This window comes from Cryptomeria japonica, chromosome 11, assembly GCF_030272615.1.
Source record: "Cryptomeria japonica chromosome 11, Sugi_1.0, whole genome shotgun sequence".
NCBI lineage: Eukaryota > Viridiplantae > Streptophyta > Pinopsida > Cupressales > Cupressaceae > Cryptomeria > Cryptomeria japonica.
Window position 1 is genome coordinate 128535500 of NC_081415.1, and position 8364 is coordinate 128543863.

The following is an 8364-nucleotide window of genomic DNA, read 5'->3' on the forward strand; positions in this document are numbered from 1 at the left end:
GGCTTATTCAATTTTGGGGCTTTCAAGTGGGTGCCTTTCCTTGCAAATACTTGGGCATTCCTTTTTTTGTTGGCTCGAATAAAGCTATCTTTTGGGATAAAGTGGTGCATGTGATTTCTTCCAGAATTTCTTCCTGGAATCATAAATGGCTCACATTGGCAGGTAAGATTCTTCTAATTAAGTCAGTACTTCATGACATTCCTACATACCTGATGTCTATCATGAAAATTCCCCCAAAAGTTATCCAGGATCTCAAGTTGTATCTAAGATCCTTTCTTTGGAATGATAACATTGGAGGCAAAAATAAGCTTCCCTTTCTGGCCTAGGATAAAGTTTACCTCCCTAAAGAGTTGGGAGGTGCAGGTATTCACGATCTAGTGTCCCATAATAAAGAATTGGGGGATAAGCTTGTTTGGAAATTATATAAGGATCCATCAAGTAAATGGGCATCCATTATGTTTTCTAAATATTTAAGGGGATCTCCTAGAGAAAGGATTTTCACAGTCTCTTCTCTTCCAAAAGGTTCAGTTTTTTGGAATTTTCTGGTTAGTTGTAGATTAGTCATCCTTCCACACCTTTCTTGGGTTGTCCATAATGGGAAGAAGGCTCGGTTTTGGGATGAAGTCTGCAATGGTCATCTTACATTTTCTTCCATTCGTGATTGGTCTCCACCATCTGATATTCTTTCTGATCTTTGGGGGGTTTTGTTGCTAATTGTGTGTGTGAAAAAGTGAAAAGAAGTCTGATAGCTGTAGGTACAACACTTCAATTAAGTCATTACATGTATGGTTAGTAAATCAATAATCAATAAATAATAAACCATAAAAAATTGACTAATTTCCTTCTAAAAGATGTGAGTATAAGATTGCTCTCAGATTTGTATAAGCAATATCAGTGACTAGACTACACCAAGATGAAGGATTTAATCTATATGAGCACAATATTAAGCTATATGGATGCAAGATGGATGAATGATTCAAGAAATAACAAATTCAAGCAATAATGGATTCAAGCAATCATGAATAAACTAAATATGCAAAAAGCTAAACTAAGATGCAATAATCTCAAAAAGAAAGCGTAATATATTCAATGACTCCAGAGTGAAAAGTGTATAATAATAAATCTCCAGGGTGTTTCTCAAGTATCTCTAGGGTGATTTGAATGAGAGTTGAAGGCTGAATTTATAGAAATTCACAAGAGAGATAAAGAAAAAGCACAATTTAGAATTAATTGAAATAATTGAGAAGTCAGGTTTACTTAACCTTGAGATAGATTCCAATTATAGTTTAATCAAAATGCATTCAGATAAGAAGTTCCGTTGGAAAATGCACACTCCAATGAGAAATTGTAGGTGATTGAAGGTATTGTCATTGATGGAAACCTTACAATCCTATGGCACTAGCAAACACCGGCAGAGGCATAGACACTGGCAGCGGCAGCGGTAAAGATGTTCATCGGCACCCTGCCCGACAAGATTTTGTTTATTGTATTTTGTATTTATTTGTAAAATCTTTTTGTAAGCTGACAAGGCGAATTGTAATAAGACTCATATATAAGTATGAGATCTTATAGAACATCTGTAATAGGAATATGCGAGATGGATAATATGTGCGAATATTAAGGCAGATCTTGGAATAAGGTTTATGATTATTGCAAGAGCTTAAACCGGTACTGAACCTGGCATAGAAGATGCTGATCTGAAGTAGTACATGACATTAGATTTATATAATCCACTTTTGTAAGTCAGTGAGACTTCCCTTTTTGTATTTAAGCAGTGAGCTTTAGGCAATTGGCCTTCCTGCATGTGCAGGCCCCTATTGTATCAGTAATATTCACTTATTGGCCAGTGAGAGAATATTGTGGGTCACAAATCCCATCGAGGTTTTTCCCACACTGGGTTTCCTTGTTAAAAATATTGTGTTATGGTGTGCTTTCTATGTTGTGTTTATTGTTCTTATTTACTGCATTAATTCTGGTTTACCGGTACACTGTTTTGGAATGCAATTCATTTAATAAGTTTAGTAAATCCTTTAACTGGTTAGATACTAACTCACCCCCCCTCTTACTATCTTTGGGAATCCTAAAAATTGGTATCAAAGCCTGGTCCTCTATTTTCAAAAGCCTAAAAGCTCAAGGAAGATTCTGACACAGGCAGAGATTTCTTAGAAAATGAGTTGGCTACTGCAAATCAACACAAGGATAAATTCAAGAAAAGCTCAGTGGAACTTGATGACATGTTGAAAAAATAGAAACCTAATGGAGATACAAATGGCCTTGGCTTTGAAGTTGGTGAAAGCTTCGGTACTGCAAACAATCATGATCACAGTAAACCGACAAGACAACCTAATGCCTACAAATTTAAAGGAACATGCTTTAACTATAACAAGTATGGTCATAGAGCAAATCAGTGTAGATCTAGAAACTATCATAACGCCATTGCACCCATTGGTCAATTTTCTAAATGCAATAAAGTTGGTCATACCTTGGAAAATTGCAGACTGAATGTAAGATGTTATGTTTGTGGAAGATTTGGACACTTATCTAATCAATCCAGAACACATACCGGCATATGATATGGAAAAGCTATTCAGAAAAACAATGTGACTTGTTATGCTTGTAACAAGATTGGACATATTGAAAAATTTTGTAGAAGGCATCACCGACAAATAACAAAGGACCTAGTTTGAAAGGTAAAGAAAAGGTTGAAGAAGTAAAGCAATAATTTTGAAAACAATGGATTAGAAAGTCAGATATGAATGTTAATGATGTCACAACCCTCCTTTATCACCTTTTTTGATTTAAAATACAAAACTTTATTTATACTCTTTGGATGAATTATTGAATGAATATTGTAAGGGAATAAATTAATAAACCACACACACATGGAAAATGCATATATATTTTAAATTGTTATTTAATTTCCCTCACCCAAATTAAGGCACATGTTGTAGGAGGAATAAGAAGCTTCTAGAGGCTTCTCCACCTCCTTGCATGTAACTCCTCCCACTAAGCCTAATTAATTTGCATGGAGGCCAAATTGGGAGAAGAATCTCTCTTTTTAAATTAAAAAAATAGGTAGTGGGAAATTGAAATTTCTTTTATAAAATAGGTACAAGTTTCAAAAGAAAAGTTGGCGATTGGATAAGAAATTCTGCAATTTCTTTTTTGTAGTCCATTTTTTTCATTGCAGCCAAGGTTTTGTTGGGAGGATTTCTCTTCAATTTGGAGGATCAAGGAAGACTCTACACCATTTTTGCAAGCATCCAGGTTCCTTCAAGCTTAGTTTGTGCATCTTGTTCTTGCTGTAGATTAGATTAGATTATTTTATGAAAATGAAATTCATTTGTGAAATTAGTTTTCAGACTTTGATAAGAATTAGATTAAAATGTTTTAAGTTGTTGATTCATTGTTTGGATTCTTGATTTTGGAAAATAAATTGTTGATTCATTATTCAGATTTCGATAAAATTTAGTTCAGATTTGGAGTAGATTAAAATGTTTGATAGAAAGAAAAATAAATTTGTTGATTCATTGTTTCAAACTTTTGATAAAATTTAGTTTTAAATTTTGGAGTAGAATAGAACAAATTGTTGATTATTAGTTTCAGATTCTTGATAAGGAAGTAGATTAAATTTGCTTGACAAGAATTAGATTCACTGTTTTTTTAAAAAAAAAAATAAAATATAATAATAAATCTAGATCCAGATTTAAATTGTTCCTCTTATTTTTTTTGATTCTTGCTAAGAAGAACCATCTTTCATCTCTCTGGTTATTGTTATCCAAATCTCATTTCCATTATGATTATCTAGTTATATAAATTTTTTTTGAAGAACAGAAAAGAAGTTATTGAAAACAAGGATAAACTTCACTACAATTTTTTTCTTCTCTCTATAAATCATTTAATGAGTATTCTTATTTTCTTTTTGAAAACTCTCTGTGGATTGAACAAAGAGCTCACTGAAATTACCAGTCGAATAAATCCTCCTGGACTCTGAGAATAACCCTGGAAACAAACCAATTTCCTGAGAAGTCTGAGAACAACTCCCTTCCTGTAATGGCTGGATAAATCTTTCTCTCTCTCTCTGTGATTCAGATAAAAAAATATATATATACATTAAAAGTCTGGTTTCTGTAAGGAGACAAACCAAGAAATACTTAGTTATTTTACCTGTTCTTACCTTCTTAAATAAAAATTATCCTTTGTAAAGAATTTGAAACCATATATGTATATATATATATATATATATATACATATATAAATATATATATATATATATATATTTATAATCCTAATGTCAATTTACAAATATTAATGTTGCATTATCAATCACTGCATTCGGCGCAGACCCCAAAAATTACCGCACGTATGCACAGACCCGAAAATAACCGCGTGTACGCGGAGTGGCGTTACCGAAAACCGGCAGGGTTAGTGGTACCCCCCACTACCCTGCGGTCACTACAAGTGGCCGCGGGGGAGTGGAGGGGACCACGTGGCCCCACCAACCCCTACGGGCCTGCATATGCAGGACCGCAGGGAGTGACGGGACCCGTGGTCCCCACCCCCTGGTTTTATATATATATATATTAATAAAACGGGATTGCCGTAGGAATTTTTCGATGGAAGTTTTAACATTCGATTTAACATTTAAGTATTTTTGTGTATCGTTTTAAATTAAAATTAAATTAATTTCTTTTTCATGTACATTTACTTTAGTTAAATTTAATTTCCTTAAAATTAACAAGAGTTGAATTCAATGTATTATTTCAATTCCTTAGAGAAATGAATGGATTATTTGACCCATAATTTTTGGAGATAAGTAAAGTCTTATTATTATTCAATTTGGTCACTCATGAGAAATTTGTAACCTTATAACTAATTAAGTCTTGCGATAGAGAAAACATTTCTGCATTTTGAATGACGTTACTTTTGCATTGCATTATGATTATTTCGTATTCCTTAATTTTCATGCAATTACTCGTAAGTTCGCAATTATCATTACCATGCCAATACATGTATTAATCCAATTAATTGTAGAATAATGATATTCTTTGTTCAAATAGTATTTAAGGTTTAAATTATGTACATCCATTTCATAATTATATTCAAGTATGATGTTAGTTTAGAAAACTAAACAAATGGAGTTGGAAAACTAAAACTAGCAGCGTTCGGTATATACGGTGCCTCTGGGTCACGCTTACGGGTAATGCCGTCGTGTTGAACTACTGCACTTAACGCCTAATAAAGCTGCATTAACGACGTCTATGGCATCGTCCCTATAAATCGTCGGGGAGTAATAAGGGACATTTGGAAGTTAAAAATCCAAGGGGCGGGTAATCCCTCTTGGATCGATAATTTAATAAGATAACTTTTAATTGAATTCCACATCCGTTGAGATAAACCATAGTAAACCCTCTTAGGGATGGTCAAGTTAAGAGCTCTCGTGAAATTTACTTTATTTATTTATTTATTTATTCACCTCGAAGGGATATTGGTGATTGAAATTGGGTGACGCTCATGATAAGAATTAGGTTCTAGTTATTTTGTTTAGGCCACAAGCAATAGGCCATCTTGAGCCTTCGCTTAAGTGCTACCTTCGTGGGTAGCAACCGCAGAGAAACTGTCTGGGACACTGACCCTAGAAAGGGTTGCGTACCCACAAAAATCAGTTTACATCAAACCATAGATTAGAAAATAGAACTACATACTTTACGCCTTGATCCCACGCCGAAGTGGGTATGTAGGCAGTCTTGGGACGGAGTTGTCCCTCGTACTCAGGCGTTCATGGGTGGGGTCTAGGCTTGGTTGAGTAAGAATCCTAATTGAAAGATAAGATAATCAAACTTATTTCAATGCATACTCAGAAGGAATCCCGTATGGATTCGCTTGACTTCCCGAGGCTTTAAGCCAAATTCCGAGGCGGAATTCAAGCTTGTGTTATTTTCTTATTACTCCTAAGGACGGCGACCTCGGTGCATTCTTGTTAGAAGAATGTAGTACTTAGTGAGTGGCTCAGGACCCGAATGGTCCCGATGAGTCTAAGTCTCTGGCCAGAGCATCTCCTATCCCGTTTGGATAGATGCCTACCCCGTATGGGTAGATGCCTATCCCGTATTGGATAGATGGAATTTACGTCCCGTATGGACAATTGCCTAACCCGTATGGTTAGAAGCTCATCCCGAATGGATGATTGCCCAATCCTATTTGGATGGATGCCCAGAGTATGCAATTGAATAAAACATAATAAAAGAGAAAAAAAAAATATACTCAATTTTGTTGGGTTAATTTTGGTGGGTTATTACATGTGGTATCAGAGCAAAGGTTCAAATCTAGGCCTTGTGCTCACTTCAATTTATTCAACTAAGGGAATTTTTTACAATAATAGAAATTAAATTTTATTCTACAAAAAGAAACTAACTACATAATTTAACTTTCAGGTAAAACCTAGAATGGCAAGAGGAAGACGAAGAGGAAGAGGAAGAGGAAGAGGAAGAGGAAGAGGAAGGGGTAATGGGAGACGTACTAGGAGTCAAAGGGAGGAAAACCATGAGGAAAACCATGAGGAAAACCATGAAGGAAACCACGAGGAAGATCATGAAGAGGATCGACACAACCTAGGTAATAACGGAGATGGGGTCCAAGCTATAATCGACCTTCTAACCGAACAAAGAGATAAAATCAACTTCCTGGAACAATCACTACAGGATCTTAGGGAAAGGCAGAATGACTATGAGAATAGAAGTGGTACCGAGAATGGAAACCCTGGTAGCAATCAAGGAAATGTGATGGGTAATGGAAAGGAAAATAACATATTAGAACTCTCCAAGGATTTGAAGAAAATCACCCCTCCTAAGTTCGATGGGAGGCAGATTGGTGAAGGGGCTGAGAATTGGCTAAATGAAATGGAGAAATATTTTGAGCTGAGAGATTTCAGCGAAACAACTAAGGCTTTATGGGGCTCCTATCAACTCACAGGGGAGGCGGCTAGTTGGTGGACCAACACCAAGGAACAAAATGGGTATAACAGGGATACAATCACATGGGATCAATTTGTTCACCATTTTCGAGATAGGTGGCTCCCTCAATTGTTCTTTGATGAGAAAGTGACAGAATTCCATAATCTACGTCAAGGGTCCCTATCAGTTCAACAATATTGGGATAAGTTCGCCAAGTTGCTTAAGTATGTGCCTATGTACCAAAGGGACGAAGAAGGCCAAGCAAGGAAATTCATTTTGGGGCTGAATACCAACATAGGGGCAGAGGTTGATATGCATGGACCCAGAAATATGAATGAAGTACTTGAAAAGTCCCTAAGGCAAGAGAGGAAGATTCAGACACTAGCAGGACGGAACTATAATGGGAATCACTCATTCAAAAGGAAGCAAGAATTCAATGGAAACACTAACTTCAACAAGGGTCAAAGGAATAACTCTTCCGAAAGGAGACCACCGCCTAATCAATATCAAAGGAATGGAAATGATAATAACAGGGGCAACAATAATAGGGGCAATGATAACAGGGGCAATAATAACAGGGGCAATGATAACAGAGGCAACTATAACAGGAATGACCAGCAGAACAGGATAACTTATCCACCCAGGGGAAATGAAACAAGGAATGATCCCCCTAGGAATCAAGGTAGGAGAGGTCCTCCAGGCGGATGCTTTATGTGCGGGGAAAACCATTTTGCTAGAGATTGCCCCAGGATGCAAGGACAAATCAGAGCCAATCAACCCCAACAAGGGCCCCAACAGAGGATTCATGCAGCAGTTAGGAACCAAAGAAGAAGATACCAGAATGTTCCCGTGGAAACTACAGGTACACTATTTGAACAACCAATATCAATTCTAATTGACACTGGATCATCTGAATGTTTCATCTCACCTGAATTAGTGAACAAATATGCATTAAAAGTTAATCAAATGGAGTCATCATGGACGGTCCAATATGGGGATAAGGCAACTAGAGAAGTAACTAAGTGTTTACCAAGGGCAAAGGTACAATTCCCTGAGTTCGAAACAAGGGTAGATCTCTATGTGGCACCCTTAGGATTATATGATGTAATTATGGGAATGAGTTGGTTAGCAGACCATCAAGCTAATGTAGATTGTTATAGCAAAATTGTTGAATGTTTGGATGATGGGGGGAAAAGGGTCAAAATCCAAGGAAAGTTTAGACCCATTAATATAGAAACTATCTCAGCAATGCAATTAAAGAAGGAAAGGAGAAGAGGAGGACAAATCTTTATGGTTGAAATTGATGAAGGGAAGGAGGAAAATACACCAACATTTGAAAATACCCCTTTCTTAAAGGAGTTTAGGGATGTTTTTCCAGAAGAACTACCCGGTTTACCCCCTAAGAGAAAGT